We start from the raw sequence: 14,674 nt of genomic DNA on the forward strand, positions 1-14,674 counted from the left end.
CCAAACTGGCTCAGAAATATGTGTGTTTTGCATTTATATTTGATTTTGGTTATTCCTGCCATTTCAGCAGTTCCATAACAACATGCAGGAAATTTGGTGGTACCACCACATTTGTTAATTACTCCTGCTTTGGGGATGGGGGATCTGTTGAAGGTCTTAAGAACATAAGAAGAAACCTGCTAGATCAGAGCAGTATATAAGGATCTGCCAAGCAACTCTCAAAAGACTTCACTGTAGGCAGTAAAAGAATTTTATTGTAAAGCTGCTAGTATCAGAAATTTACTTCATCTATGCCAGGAATAACATTTACACATAAGCATCAAGCATATATAGATTTCCCAAATGTGGGCAATTCTAAAATCCCTCTCCACCCCCCCCCCCCAGGTTAATGGTCAGCTGAGCTCAGTGGGAGGGCATCTAAGCGGGAAAACAGCAGAACTGATGTTTGAGATTTTCAAGGTTGTGGGGTCTGGTGCAGGCGCCTCTTCCCAGAGGAAAGAGGCCCTTGGTACAGTTCAAAGGAGATAACAGCAGGAACAAACGCCTCCCTTGCATAGTTGCACATCATGGGTCTGAATGACAAGGCACCTGGACTGCAGTTCAGTCAAAGAATATTCTCAGCATTTAATCAAAGCATTTTTAAAACGAAGCATTAGACTACAATTACAATAGCAGGGTGTTGTTGGGTATGACAGGTGATGGTCAGCACCTGACCCAGTGGTCCATCTAGTCTAGCTGCATCCTGTCTCATGTGGGAGCCAATCAGTTATCAAGGTCAGACACTTGATCAGAAGTTATTTAGAGAAGTCATTTAAAGTACTTTATCTGAAAGGCTGCTTCCACACCTGTCGGATAATGCACTTTCAATGCTCTTTAGTGCCCATTTGGAACTAGGTTTTCATGTATGAAACAGAAAATCAACTTCCAAAGGACAACTAAAGTGCATTGAAAGTGAATTATTCAATGTGTGTGGAAATGACCAAAATCCCAGAGGAGGTCACAATGTGACCCTAGAAAAGAAAAGCTATTTCAGTAGTGATTTTCAGTCTCAGCACAGCCATTTGGACCTCTGCCTGAGTGGACGCTTCAAGGAAACGAGGTATTGCAAGAGACTCTGATTTGGATTCAGTTCTAACCAGGGCTTTTTTTTCTGGGGAAAGAGGTGGTGGAACTCAGTGGGTTGCCCTCGGAGAAAATGGTCACATGGCTGGTGGCCCCGCCCCCTGATCTCCAGACAGAGGGGAGTTGAGATTGCCCTACGCGCCGCTGTGCGGCGCGTAGGGCAATCTCAACTCCCCTCTGTCTGGAGATCAGGGGGCGGGGCCACCAGCCCATGTGACCATTTTCAAGAGGTTCCGGAACTCCGTTCCCCCGCGTTCCCCCTGAAAAAAAGCCCTGATTCTAACAAATAGGAGACTTCCTCCAGCAGAGGAAGATTTCTGTATAGTGGGAAGGGTGTCTCCTACTCATTAAACAAATAGAGTAGAAATTATCCAACAAGCCTGGCCCTCTCGTGGGTGACCTGTCGTGTCATGCGGCCTCCTCTGCCTTGTGCTTTACTTATTTTATTTTATTTTTACTTTATAGGATGTATTGGCAGCTTTGTCCAAAAACATTCCTGACAGCTTGCAAATAGCAACATAAGACTACAAACATAAAAGCAAAAGCAAAAGCCAAATGATTCCTTTTATTCAGACCAACCGTAATAACACAATGCAGTGTAAGGAACGCTTACAGTATAAAAACAGGAGCATAAAATGGTTTAAGCCAATAACCCCTTTGTTTTTGCAATCCCATTTTGGATGGAGGGCTTTGTTCAGCTCGGTGGGTCTGAAGTGATAGGAAAGAACGTTTCCTTCTGAGGTAAAGTGAACATTGCATATTCGTTTCAAGCTTTCCATCTTTGCTTTCTGGAAGCAAGCTTTGTGCCTCTGTTTTTAGATTCTTTTTTAAAGATTGAATGGAATGAGACTTTGTATTTGTGGCTCAGTCAGTCCCTTAAAAACAGTTGCTTATTTTTTCTTATTTGATGACATTACTTGATGCTAGGGCTTCTTAGTGTAGTGAATTGTTCAGACCTCAGGTCTGGGTAAGGCATATGTGTACTCCTCCCTAGGACCAGAGGCCAATATCCAGTCAGGATCCTGCCTTCAGTTCAAGAGGGAGGGCTCTATCCATTCACCTGCCTGCATCTGGAGAGCACACAAAGGAAACTCAACAGTGAGTATTAATTTTCCTTTTCAGAGCCAGGTTGCACCAACCTTGAAGCCTGCAGCAGCTACTAGACCTCATTACTATTATTGCTACATGCTGCACTTGCTACTCGTTTATCTTTCCCCTCACCTCCATACTGCAGGTCTTTAGAATCTCTGCCTTCCTATTGGTAATCCACCATGGCCCCAAACCTGTCCCCCAGGATCAAGGGACCCTTGGCATAATAATAATAACCAGGGCTTTTTTTCAGCGGGAACGTGGTGGAACGGAGTTCTGGCACCTTTTGAAAATGGTCACATGGCTGGTGGCCCCGCCCCCTGATCTCCAGACAGCGGGGCGTTTAGATTGCCCTCCGGCTGGCACGGAAGGCAATCTAAACGCCCCTCTGTCTGGAGATCGGGGGCGGGGCCACCGGCCATGTGACTATGTTCCAGCTGACCCAAAGGGACATCATTGTGTGGTCCTGAGTTCCACCACCTCTTTTCCCAGAAAAAAAGCCCTGATAATAATTGTGCTTATATACTGCTCTTCTAGAAAGATTAGTGCCCCACTCAGAGTGGTGAACAAAGTCAGCGTTCAAGCTGGGTAGCCATGTTAGTCTGTCTGTAGCAGTAGAAAACAGCAAGAGTTCAATAACACCTATAAGACTAACAAAATTTGTGGTAGGGTTTGAGCTTTTGTGAGCCACAGCTCACTTCTCCAGCAAGAGTCCAGTAGCACCTATAAGACTAACAAAATTTGTAGTAGGGTATGAGCTTTCATGAGCCATAGCTCACTTCTCCAGCAAGAGGCCAATATTTATTTATTTATTTGTTTGTTTATTTATAGTCTGCCTTTCTCACTGAGTCTCAAGGCGGATTATACAGTATGAGATTAGTACAATCAGGATCAAGCACATTTCCATACAGTGTCAATGACATTTCCATAAACAATGCCATAGGAATTTTACAAAGACATAGCATTAGCAAGGATCCAATACAGAGTTGAAGAATTGCTGAAACAGAACATAATCAATCCTAGGACTGATATTAGATAACATGAAGCACAGGTAGTATATAGGAGTACATATTCAAAGCAACAAATAATATGTGAGGCAACATAGTGGTGAAGCGTCTGAGATCGCCTCCCTACAATATTTCCCTCCTATCTGAATAAGAAGCCTTTTTGAATAATTTGATTTTGCATCATTTGTGGAAAGCCAGGAGCATGGGGGCTCTCCTGACCTCCTTGGGCAGGCCGTTCCATAGGGTAGGGGCCACCACAGAGAAAGCCTGTATACGGGATGCTGTTGATTTCTCCCATGTGCAGGCTGGCACCTGCAAGAGACCCTGTTTGGATGAGCGAAGCTGCCATGGAGGGACATGGGGAGGGAAGCGGTCCCATAGGTATGCCGGGCCAAGGCCGTGAAGAGCTTTGTCTGTAAGTAATACCTTGAACTGAGCATGGTAACTGATAGGTAGCCAATGGAGTGACTGTAGGAAGGGGGTGATGTTCATGTTCCTGCTCGCTCCTGCTAACAGTCAAGCTGCAGCATTTTGCACCAATTGGAACTTCCTAGTTAACTTAGATGGCAGACCAATGTATAGTGCATTACGATAGTCAAGTTTTGATGTTACCATGGCATGGATCCAGGTGGCTTGGTTGGCCGTGTTGAAATAAGAAACCATCTTCCATGCTAGAGTGAGATTGTAGTAAGCATTTTTTTGCAGCTGCCTTAACTTGTTTTTCTAGTAGCAGTTCTGGCTCTAGTATAACCCTTAGGCTCTTAACTGAGTCTGTAAGGGTCAGACGAACTCCCATCAAAAGTGGAGAGTAAAATGTCCTTCAAGATCTCTGCCTTCCCAACGAGCATCACTTCAGTCTTGCCTGGGTTCAATTTCAATTTGTTATTTTTCAGCCATTTCACCTATAAGCACCTATAAGACTAACCAAATTTGTGGTAGGGTATGCGCTTTCGTGAGCCACAGCTCACTTTTTCAGATACAGCTAGAACATTCTTCAAATACAGCTAAAACATTCTTCAGATACAGCTAGAACTTCAGATACAGATAGAACTTCTTCAGATAAGTCTAGAACTTCTTCAGATAAGGCTAGAATTTCTTCAGATACAGCTAGAACATTCTTCAAATACAGCTAAAACATTCTTCAGATACAGCTAGAACTTCAGATACAGATAGAACTTCTTCAGATAAGGCTAGAACTTCTTCATATACAGCTAGAACATTCTAGCTGTATTTGAAGAAGAAGTTAGCTGTGGCTCACGAAAGCTCATACCCTACCACAAAATTTGTTAGATGCTACTGGACTCTTGCTCTTTTCTAAAGTCAGTGTTGTTATTATCTACACTATACAGCTGGGGAGCTGGGGCTGAGAGGAGTGGATTACCCAAGGCTACCTACAGAGTTTACAGCAGTAGTGTGAGTCAAACTAGCAGAGAGCTGATTCACATCCCAGCTACTTAACCACTTCACTACATGCTGCTAGGATGAAAAGATCACTAGTTGCCTTGGGCTTGTATGGAGGTGCTTTGCATGCACATAGATGCCCTCCCTCAATCCTAGGCAATATTCATTTATATTAAGTAATTATTCAAAAATCACTTGCATGGGAACAAAATGGCTGTAAGAATTCACTCTAAGAGAGATGTTTTGGAAATATGAAATATAGCAACAAAGCCCGTTGTGAGAGAAAATACAACAGGCTCTAGAAAGGGGAGGGTGGGCAGGTGGGCATTCCCTCCTCCTCTGTCACTGATCCCGGCTGGACGAAGGCAAGGGGGCAGGCATGGCCACCTCCTGTGCATCTAATCCCAGCTGAGTGAAGGGGGGTGGGCATTGCCACCTGCTCTGTGCCTTATCCCAGCTGGGTGAATGGTGGGGGGGGTGAGCATTGCCTCTTGTGCTGCACCTGATCCCAGCCAAGTGAAGGGGCAGGCCTTGCCTCCTGCTCTATCCCTGATCCTGGCTGGGTGAAGCATGGGTGGGCATTGCCACCTGCTCTGCTCCTTATCTCAGCTGGGTGAAGGTGGGGTCGGGCATTGCCACCTGCTCTGCTCCTGATCCCAGTTCAGTAAAGATGGGAAGCAGGCATTGCCACCTCCTTTGCTCCTGATCCCAGCTGGGTGAAGGCAGAGGTGGGCATTGCCACCTGCTCCCCTCCTGATCCCAGCTGGGTGAAGGGCAGGTGGGCATTACCACCTGTTCTGCTTTTGATTCCATCTGAGTAAAGGCATTGCCACTTGCTCTGTGCCTGATGCCAGCTAGGTGAGGGTGGTGGGCAGGCATTGCCACCTGCTTCACTCCTGATCCCAGATGAGTGAATGCATGGGGGGGCAGGCATTTCCACTTGGTCCCCTCCTGATGCCAGCTGATGAAGGGCAGGTGGGCATTGCCATCTGCTCCGCTCCTGATCCCACCTGGGTGAAGGCAGAGGGCAGGCATTGCCACCTGCTCTGCTCCTGATCCCAGCTGGGTAATGTTAGGGGATGGGCATTGCCACCTGCTCCGTTCCTGATCCCAGCAGGTGAAGAAGGGAGTGAAGAAGGGAAGGCATTGCCACCTGATTCCAGCTAAGTGAAGGTGGGGTACAAGCATTGCCACCTGTTCTGCTCCTGATCCCAGCTTGGTGAAGGCAGGAGATGGGCATTGCCAGCTGCCCTGCTCCTGATACCAGCTCGGTGAAGACGAGGAGTCAGGCTTCCTGCCTGCTCCGCCTGATTCCAGCCTGGGCTTCCCATACTCTGGAGGTTTTGCTGCCTCATCTTGGCTTCCTTCCACAGCTGCGCCCTCTGGTGGCACACCAGGGTAGGAAGTAAGTTGTCTTGAATACGCTTAGCCTTTTGTACAGTAGGGTTAAATTATGGGCAAAAAGGATTAACTTTTTATGTTGCATTTTTAAGATCTGGGTTCTGGCATTAGGTTGGATCCAGCCAGCTTTCCCCCTCAATTTTACCCAGTTCTGCTCCTTATTACAACCCCCATCCCAAATAGCTTTTTGTCCATTAGGATTCCATCATCTCCAGAACAGCTTTTCAGTATGGTCAAAGGAAACACCTTCTCCCAAGCCATGATTTCCTCATGTTTCCCAGTCAAGTTATTGGGATTTGGCGTCACAGTGCAGTGGCAGCAGAAACAGCTGGCACTTGAACAAGGCCAGAAGGAAGGAAGAAGGGTGGCGGGTGACGGCTTCCCTTCAGCCTCCAGGGAAAAGGCACATGGTGAAGGGGAGGCTCCTCTTGCCTTTTCAGTGCCCCTCAAAACTTGGTGTCTGTGGTGATCAGGGCTTTTTTTCAGGGGGAACACGGGGGAACGGAGTTCCGGAACCTCTTGAAAATGGTCACATGGCTGGTGGTCCCGCCCCCTGATCTCCAGACAGAGGGGAGTTGAGATTGCCCTCCATGCTGCTCCAGTGGCGCAGAGGGCAATCTCAACTCCCCTCTGTCTGGAGATCAGGGGCTGGGGCCACCAGCCATGTGACCATTTTCTCCGAGGGTAACCCACTGAGTTCCACCACCTCTTTCCCCAGGAAAAAATCCCTGGTGGTGATCACTGACTTTGCATAGTGATCTAGCCAGCCCTGTTGGTGGTTTGGAACTTCAGCTTTATACATGTGAGATTCACAAGGGAAGTAACCAGATCCTTAAAAATGAATGTAAGAAGAATCAGTCAAATGCAAAACAGCCAGAAAAACTGAAAAGCTATTCTCAAAGTTGGAAGCAGGGTCAGAGCTACCATTAGGCACAATGTGGAGAGCTGCCTCAGGAATTAGGTTTTGAGAGTATATTAAAAGGCAGCATTTTGACAATTTACTCTTATCATTTTTACCATCATCAGAAGCACAATTTGGATTTTCTATCTCAGGCACCAAAATGCCCTGAGCATTTCTAATAAGAAACACAGTTAAGTGCAACTCAGGCTTGTATTACTGATTAAGATTTTTAGGCTGCACTTTCTTCAGCAACATCAGGCCAGGAACATGAACCTCCATTTTTCCTCCCATCTCTGTGAAGTAGATTATTTTAAGAGACGGTGACAGGCTCTGGGTTACCTAGTGAACTTTCTGGGAGAGAGGCAATTTGATCCCAGTTTTTTTCTTTGATGCTGTAACTCTACACTCCCTCTAATGTTGGCCTATTCCATTTATGAATGATTGATATAAACCTCTAACTGAAGAAGACAGAGTTGTTGTTGATATGAAAAATAATTCTGCAATGGAAGCCAACTGTAAACAAATGCTTGCTGTTAATATATCAGTGGCAATAACATTTCAAATACTAAAAAATTGTAAGGAAAAAATAATCATTAACTAAAGAACAGAATTTTTAAGGATTTATAATCCTGTTCATGTCCTCAGCATGTCCCAAAGCAGCTTACGTCACTGATTTCATTTTATTCTCACAAGGACAACCCCATGTGGTAGCTTAGGCTGAGAGCTAAACTACACAAGATGCCCAACATATCGCGGGTTCGTGCAAGTTTACCTGGGAAGTACAGTCGGAGACTCCTTCTCCTCTCTGTGAGAAGGGAGGGTTGAGTAGGAGCGGAGGTGGTGGCAGCCTCAGCAGCTCCTTCTGCCCTTGCTAGCCACCTGCCAGCATCAGGCTCCGCTCGCTGATTCTTTCCCTCCTGTCCTTCTGGCCCTGCTGCTGCTCTGACATGCCCTCCACCCCTGCCTCCAAGCTCCCAGAGGAGAACCTGAGCGGATCCACTCCTCTCACATTTTTTGCAGGGAGCTCGGGGTGAGGGGAGGGCATGTCAGAGCAGCAGCAGGGCCAGAAGGACGGGAGCGAAAGAGTCAGCCAAGAAAGCCTGAAGAGGGACTGCTGCCAACGCTAGCCACCTGTCAGCTGCTGCTGCTGCTCTGACATGCCCTCCCCCTGCCCCCAAGCTCCCGGAGCAAAACTCGAGCAGAGCGGATCCGCTCTGCTCAGGTTTTCCTCTGGGAGCTCAGGGGCGCAGAGAGGGCATGTCAGAGCAGCAGCAGGGCCAGAAGGATCGGAGGGAAAGAGTCAATGAGGGGAGCCCAAAGCTGGCAGGCAGCTAGCAGCGGAAGAAGGCTCTCTTCAGGCTCTCTTCACTGACTCCCTCCCTCCCATACTTCTGGTCCTGCTGCTGCGGCTGGCCCAACTACACTTCCCAGGTAAACTTGTGCGATTCTGCCACATGTCAGGCATCTCAGGTAGCTTGGCTCTGAGGCAGAGACTGACTGGCCAAAGTGGGGGTGCTCCCATGGCAGAGTAGGGATTTGAACCTATGTCTCCCAAGTTCCTAGTCTGACACTATTCCACATTTATTTATTTATATTATTTATAGTCTGTCTTTCTCACTAATACTCAAGGCAGATTACACAGTGAGGACATTTCAATAAGCAATGTAATAGGGTATATAAATGCAAATTTGCAAAGATTTAAAACCAGCAAAAATCCAATACAGAGTTGAAGAAATACTGAAACAGCATAAGCAATTCTAACATAGCCCTAACTAATAGGATCATACTTAAAGCAACACATAGTAGCAAAGTCAATGGCCTCTACCTCTTTACTAATGCATCTCTTTGATATCACTTCTGTAGAGTACAGCCCTCCTATCTGAGTAAAAAGCCCTTGATGATGATGATACCTGGGAATGAGTTGAGCTCTTTAGAAGTGGGCACACTAAAGATGTCCATCAGTTTACCTAAGAGAGTTTGCAAACTACCAACATAAATTTTTGTAGACCAGTTAATAAAATTCCTACATTTTGATTTTTACACCATTTTTTCATATTGAAAATACTGCATGGTTGAAAGGTACTTGTATTTCATTTCCCGTACATTCATACAAATTTCATTGATTTTTTTTTAATCTGCTGAACTTCCCTGAACTCTTTGCTATGGCAAATAACTTAAATATATAAAAGAAATATCCTATTCTTAATTAGTTAGATTGCAATAATTGTAACAGCCAGCTGTGTTTTATTCATCTGTGCATTCCTAATTATAAATCTCAAGAGGGCATGAAAGTTGTACTATTGCCAAATAACAATTATCAAACTATTAGGTGTTGTCAAGGTGCAGAGTTAGATTTCATCACTTCCACTCAGACTATAGTAATTTATTTTGACTTCTCAAATGATTTTCATATCCAAGTAAAGATAACATTTTTCAGGTTGAGTAATCTTTAATAGCAAAATAGTTTAAGAAATGTGAACAATGGACGGGGGGGGGAACTGAGAACTTCGTACATAAAAAATATTTGTGTGGATGCAGGTACTGGCTGGAGATATCTGGCTAGGCTAGTGACTTTTAAAAAAAATTACGGTTATTAAACTCACAAACATAAAACAATCGTACAATCATGTAAATCTAAATAAGCTAATGATTTTTAACATGCCCAAGGATATGACCTCGACAAGTGTAAAAATGTCATTCTTTTCTCCCCCAGTTTACAGAGCATACAAAATTTGTTTTCCATGTCATAGAGCAGAGAGAAGAGTGGCTGTTCTATGACAGCACACAATCTCTCAAATTAAACAGTAATACTGAGCTAATTTGGCTAAGTACACTTTACCTGGGTTGTAGCAGGTTCCTCAGAGCATGTACATAGTTCCTTGCAGTGTCAAGATAGTGGAGGAGTCCTTAACCCCTGGCCCACTGGTCTTGGGGTCTGCAGATGTTCCAAAGTGGGGACAAAGAAAAGTCCAGAGCTCCCAGATATTTATGGGCAAAGGAGTCTGACCTAAACCAGCCTCCTCGGTGAGATTGATTAGCAGATCTAGCCAATCCCAAGCAAAGCTCCATCTTTGATGTCAGAGACTATTTCTACCAATCAGAGAATTATTACAGGATGGTCCTGCCATTTTAATGGCTCTGCCAAAAATGGAATCTGGTACAAACCAGTTGCCCTTTGTCAAAACAGTATTAAGTCACCCAGGTAGCCCCCATAGCGAATATACTCATGTAAACCCACTGCCGGCACCAGGGTTTCTGGCACCTCTGGCAACCCCCCACACCACGGACTGCATGATGATGTCATCACGCGATGATGTCATCACACAGCGCGAGCCAGCGGCATTTGCTGGTGGATGGCTAGGGTGGCGGGCGGAGGCTGCTCTGCGCTCCGCACACTGCCCTGGCAGCAGCTTGTGGCTGCTGCGCCCGGCTGGGTGTGTGTGGCGGTGGCAGCACAGGGCTGGCTGGCTGCAGCAGCTGTGGGCCAGCCATGCCAGCTCCGCAGCATGCGCCTCCGCCCTCGACACCCCCTCCGGCGCCTCTCCGGAGCCCTCACGCCCTGAGGCTACAGCCTACCTGGCCTCAATGGGCGCGCCGGCCCTGTGTAAACCCCAGGGATCCAGGAACCCAGATGTTCTAGGTGGCACTCTTGTCTTGAACCATATTGAATCTCAGAGTTCTATCACAGTGGTATAATAATAAAAGGGAGAGGAGAAGAGGAGGTAGTTTGGAGAAGAGGAGGTAGTTTGGAGAAGAGGAGGTTGAGGGGGGACATGATTGCTCTCTTTAAATATTTGAAAGGCTGTCATTTGGAGGAGGGCAAGGAGCTGTTCCAGTTGGCAGCAGAGGGTGGGACCCGAAGCAATGGTCTTAAATTACATGCACAAAGGTACCGACTGGATATTAGGAAAAACTTTTTCACAGTCAGAGTAGTTCAAAAGTGGAATCAGCTGCCTAGGGGGGTGGTGAGCTCCCATTCACTGGCAGTTTTCAAGAAGAGGCTGGATGAATATTTGTCAGAGATGCTTTAGGCTGATCCTGCACTGGGCAGGGGGTTGTACTAGATGGTTTGTATGGCCCCTTCCAACTCTATGATTCTATGAGACCTGCATATAACACAATTGCCCAGTGTTATTAGATAGCTATACCCCAATTAAAGCTGACATTTAATGCATGTATTTGTATAACAATATTTTATTAATAGTATTCATACAAACTGAAATTTGTACACTTCTCGTTCCATAATTTCCTTTAAGTTACTTCTAAAACTTCTGTGTCATGCCCTGTATTTGAGATTCTATGTCAGTAATTCTGATATACTAACTCAGCAAGAAGTAAGCATGTTCGGTAATAAAAGAGCCATGATCAGGTTTTTTTTTAAATAGATGACTCAAATGTTGATGGTTAAATGTATTTCAATCTAAAGTTTTTGTGTCTTCAAAAAATCCTTGACAGCTGGCTTTAGGATAAAGGCAAGCTTGACTTTATGAAGGGATGCTTGCAAATGATTTATTGGCTAAGGTAATTTTCTACTTGATTATAGCAATTAGAATATAAATATGAACTGTCAGAATGCCAGCCAACTTTATATTGACCTTTTGAAAGCCAAGTGCTCATAGGCGTATAGGACAATTGGCACAAAGACGACTGAAAGACATAGGTATGTAATATGATATGATATTTCCTCCTTCGGACACAATGAATTTGAGTAATGATATTAACTAGTTTTTCAGCATTTTGTTTCAGAGCTGCCATCCGGACAGCAATACGGTATAGTGGTTAAAGTGTTGGTCAAGGATCTGACAGCCATGGGTTTAAATCCCCACTTCACCATGGAGTTTACTTGGTGTCCTTGGTACAAACAAGTTCTCTCAGCTTGACTTAATTATCAGAGATGTGATGAGGACAGAGGGAAACCATGTTCATCACCTTGATTCCTTGGGGGAAGGTGTTACAGTACTAGAGAGCTATATAGGTTTATATGAGCCACATAGGCCTGGCCTAGCAACCTATAGGAGAATGAAGGGGGTGTAGGGACATGGGGCTGCTGTCAGCAATGGTGTGACATCACTTCCAGGGAAAGTGACATCATGCTTCTCTAGGAATCATTTCTGTAGAATTCAGCAATTTCTAGAGAGGACGGATATCAGTTCTAGGTTTTCCCCCAGAACAAATGTCACACTGTTGGCCCTGATCGACAACAAATTTTGGAGTAGCTGGAGATGGGGTACCCTGCTGGTTGGTACATTTATGGTTTCTGAATTTGTCTGTTTATTTATGTTATTTATTGCCTGCTTTCTCATTGAGACACCCTTAGAGTCAAGGTGGGTTACACCGTGTAAGCCAATACTAATAGTACATACTAAACACAGCAGTATATCCCACAGTGCCTTTTCTTTCATTAAAATATCACTCTGAATATCACTCATTGTAGTAAAGCCCCATTACCTGTGTTGAAAAGCTCTGCTGAATAATTCAGTTTTGCATAGTTTTTTTCCCCATGCATAGTTCATGTATAGTTTTCCTCATGACAAGAAGGAGCTAGTTTATTCTTGGGCTTATGTGCTTCTTCCTTTTCTTAGACATAGGCCGTTTCCACACTGCTTACTGGCCACGGAACATCGCAGCGAGCTCCCGGAACGACAGCGTCTTCCTGACACGATTTCGCCAGAAAGACGCTGTCATTCTGGGAGCTTGCTGTAATGTTCTGTGGCTGGTAAGCAGTGTGAAAACGGCCATAGAGTTCAGATTGTTCATTTATGAATGAATTAAATAATGCCAATCTCAATGTAGATCCACGGAGGGACCCAGTGGTCACTTACATTGCAATAACTGTCCATTTACTTCTACCTTCTGTTTCCTTTATTTAACCATCTTATGAGAACTCTCATCCTCTTATGCACTCAGCCCCCTTGAAAAATGAATTACGAAAGAAGTTCAACAGCCCAGACCTGCCCCTGATGGTAGCAAAACCCAAGAGGGTGCCTGACCAGCGTGGCCAGCAGGGGCCAGTGCTGGCTTGTGCCAACTGGCATTCTGGGCCAAACAGCTCCAGGTTGGCCAGTGCAGGGAATCTTACAGAATCTAAGGGGCAGGGTCTGTAAAGGTTAAGTAAGCAGCTTAACAAGAGGCCAAGGAGGAGGAGGAGGCCAGCAGGCTGGCTCCTCTCCCTGGTGCTCAGACAGAGGGGGGGGGGTGGCAGCAGCCCAAAGGGGGAGAAGAAACAGGCAACGGAAGCATCTCCTTCCCTCCTTATTGGAAGCTTCAGGCTAGTGTGATTCTCTCACTCGTGGCTGCTGAGGGGTTTGAGCCACAGAACTACCTTCATATAAACTGGGAGTAAATGGGAATTGAACAGGTGACTTTAAGGCTAATAAGAATATAATACTAACATTCATTTATATAGCACCCTTCAGGACAACTTAACACCCACTCTGAGAAGTTTACAAAGTATGTTATTATTATCCTCACGAAAATCCCCCTGTAAGGTGGGTGGGGCTGAGAGAGCTCCTAGAAGCTGCGACTGACCCAAGGTCACCCAGCTGGCTTCAAGTGGAGGAGTGGGGAATCAAACCCAGTTCTCCAGATTAGAGTCCTGCCACTCTTAACCATTACACCAAACTAGTTGTGAAGTTGAAGTTTACCTTATGTGCATCTGAGCATCAAGAAAGGAACTGTGAGAAGCCACGTTAACAAGACAGCCTCTTTGCAGCAATGGGCCACAGCAGGACAAATGGTACACCCTGACTTCTGTAAGCGCTTCTAAGTCAAGCTTACTGGTATAAGCAACTAGTTGACCCTACTCTTTCTGTTCCTTGTTGGCTAGACAGTTGTTGCGTCTGGTCCATTTTTCTTCATCTTAAATGCAATAGGAGCAGTGCAAAACGTACCTCGAGGGAGACGATTAAAAGTATGGCATGGACAGCCCTGAAGATATATTATCTACTTACTAGTAATGTTTTTGAGTAATGAAAGAATGAAAGAATGAAAGAAATATTGTCGACATTTGAGACAAAGAAACTACTATCATCCAGTTCACTCACCCAGAGCAGGGTAAAAAAGTGCCCGATCTGTATGTGATGATCTGTTTATGTGATCAGGACTGTTTGGGTCATAACCCCAAAAGCAAATCTCTTTCAATGGCGTTTGCAGACTGCCAACATTTTCTGTGCAGCTTTGACAACACCCGTTTTACAACAGAGAGAGAAGAAAAGCTACAAGCAAATGTCACAGAAATAAACCCTTTATTAGAGAAAGCCAATCATTATTTTAAATTATTATAACAATTAAAAGCTGGAAAGTTGAAATGGCTTGCTAGCAGAGGACAAACATATGTGATCTCAATGGTATAAACAGGGCTTTTTTTCAGCTGGAATGTGATGGAATGGAGTTCCGGAACCTCTTGAAAATGATCACATGGCTGGTGGCCCCGCCCCCTGATCTCCAGACAGAGGGGAATTGAGATTGTCCTCCATGCCGCTGGCACAGAGGGCAATCTAAACTTCCCTCTGTCTGGTGATCAGGGGGCAGGGCCACCGGTCATGTGACCATTTTCACTGAGGGCAATTTAAACTTTAAAAAACTGCCCCCTTGTTCCAGCTGACCCAAAGTGACATCATTGCACAGTCCTGGGAACGTGTGCGCACTTTGTGCATGCACATGTGGTACCAGGGGCACCACCTCCCTCCAGGAGTTGCCCCCTGTGCTGGCAACCCACTGAGTTCCACCACCTCTTTTCCCAGAAAAAAAGCTC

At 45.4% G+C, this 14,674-nt stretch overlaps 1 protein-coding gene and 1 long non-coding RNA gene across 3 annotated transcripts in view; one reads left to right on the forward strand and one right to left on the reverse strand.

Annotated features, from left to right (window-relative positions):
- The window catches only part of LOC129337084 (uncharacterized), a 28,895-nt gene extending 21,067 nt beyond the window's left edge, over nucleotides 1–7,828 (reverse strand). The window contains exon 1 of the long non-coding RNA XR_008597770.1: nucleotides 7,694–7,828. This is a non-coding gene — a long non-coding RNA (uncharacterized LOC129337084). The remainder of the gene's footprint in view (nucleotides 1–7,693) is intronic.
- SGCZ (sarcoglycan zeta) overlaps nucleotides 1–14,674 on the forward strand; it is a 392,529-nt gene that overhangs the window by 232,246 nt on the left and 145,609 nt on the right. The gene's annotated exons all lie outside the window — the stretch shown is intronic.

This window comes from Eublepharis macularius, chromosome 10 (assembly GCF_028583425.1).
Source record: "Eublepharis macularius isolate TG4126 chromosome 10, MPM_Emac_v1.0, whole genome shotgun sequence".
In the NCBI taxonomy this organism is placed as follows: Eukaryota; Metazoa; Chordata; class Lepidosauria; order Squamata; family Eublepharidae; genus Eublepharis; species Eublepharis macularius.